This window comes from Manacus vitellinus, unplaced genomic scaffold, assembly GCF_001715985.3.
Source record: "Manacus vitellinus isolate BGI_N305 unplaced genomic scaffold, ASM171598v3 scaffold_132_pilon, whole genome shotgun sequence".
Lineage (NCBI taxonomy): Eukaryota > Metazoa > Chordata > Aves > Passeriformes > Pipridae > Manacus > Manacus vitellinus.
In genome coordinates this window covers 124664-126265 of record NW_021938965.1, presented here as the reverse complement: position 1 = coordinate 126265, position 1602 = coordinate 124664, and the positions used below count along the sequence as shown (strand labels likewise).

Sequence of the window (1602 nt, the reverse complement as noted above, 5' to 3'; positions counted from 1 at the left end):
GGGGGATGATGGGAAATGGGTGGGAGAGGTCAGAAGAGTGGGGAAAGGGGAGGGTGGGACCCCCAAACTGAGCATGAGGGCGCTGGGGAGTGGGGGGATGATGTGGAAGGGGGGGGAAGGGGGGCAAAAAGTGGGGGTTGGGACCCCAAAAGTGATCCTGGTTGGGCTGGGGATTGAGGGGACCACCGAAAAGTGGAAAGAACAGGAAGAAGGGTGGAAAAGGGGGGGTGGTCTGGTGAGTCCAGCAGTCACATAGGGGTCTTTGGAAACAGGGGTTTGGGAAAGGGGGGTGACCCCCCTGAGCTCCCAACTTATTGTGGGGTGCTGGGGGCTGCTGGATCCAATCTCAGCTTTGAATCTTGCCAACATTTTATATTTAGAGGAATTACAGAGGTGTGACTGAACCACTTTTGTCCCCCAGGTTTTAATGATGGCAAATCAGATCTACTGATAGAAAGGAATTTATTTAGGGTTATGATGCCGTGGAATGTTGATGCTAAAAAATAACTCAGGAGTAGTTAATTAGGGGTGAGATAAGGAAAGAGTTTAATTGTGCCAAGGCAATAGGTGTTACACGACGCCTGGGCCTCTGTGCCCGAGATGTTACATTTTATAATACCATCCGTCCAATCCGAAGTGTATCCACCCTGTAGCCTTTGCTCTGATCCGCTCCAGGTCCACCCCCTGAGAATTGGGTCTGGGGGCCTTTCCTTCATCACCTTCACCATCTTCAGAGCACAAAGAGTACATAGTCACCTAGTTCTTGACTCTGTTTTGTTATTCAGGCCCTGATATGAGTGTTCTCTAAACAGCATAGGCCTTGCCTTGACAAGAGACTAAACACTGCCACTGAATTCAGGGGTAGATTTGATATGGGGAGCACAGAATGGGGTAAGAGGGTTAAGGAATGTGTAAACTACTTGTACTACAGGGAAAGGGAGTGAGGGCTGCTGCTTTGAAAATCTACTTCTACTACTTATAAAACTTATAAGGCTTACAAAAATTAGAAAAATAAAAGCTAATAGGGGTTTAAGGCATCAGTAATAAGTGATCAGACAAAAGATCTTCATCAGAATTATTTACTGCACAACAGAAACACTAAAACTACCAAGATTACAGGACAAGATAGGACAGTGCTCTACACTAAAGCAGTTGTTGAAGCAATTCTACTAAAGCTGAAACAAAAGCAATAATTCTTAATTAGAGATGGATGGAACTCCCCCAGACCAACCCTGGTGGGGAGATCTCTGCTCTCAACCTCCAGGAGTGACCTTGGGGGATCCCCAGCCAAGGCAGGATTTTCCACACAACCCCCAAGAAGGGTTCTGTTGGCAGAACCTGTCCCTGGGAAAGGGGACTGGCCCTTTGTGGTTGAAAGGGATGGACTGACAGTCACTGGACTCCAGGGGTTGCCTCATGATCAGGGGGTTCATTTGGGGTGGAAGCAGCGGCCAAAGTTCTTCCCGCAGTCGGGGCACTGGTAGGGCTTCCCTTACTGGTGGGTCTGTTGGTGTTTGGTCAAATTAGAACTCTGGGCGAAGTTCTTCCCACACTCCCCACACTTGTAGGGCCTCTCCCCGGTGTGGATGCGCCGGTGGGTGA

General features: G+C 48.9%; 1 pseudogene; it reads right to left on the bottom strand.

The window, feature by feature from the left end:
* The window catches only part of LOC108638853, a 200105-nt pseudogene extending 198508 nt beyond the window's left edge, over nt 1-1597 (bottom strand).
* Nucleotides 1598-1602: the final 5 nt, after the last annotated feature.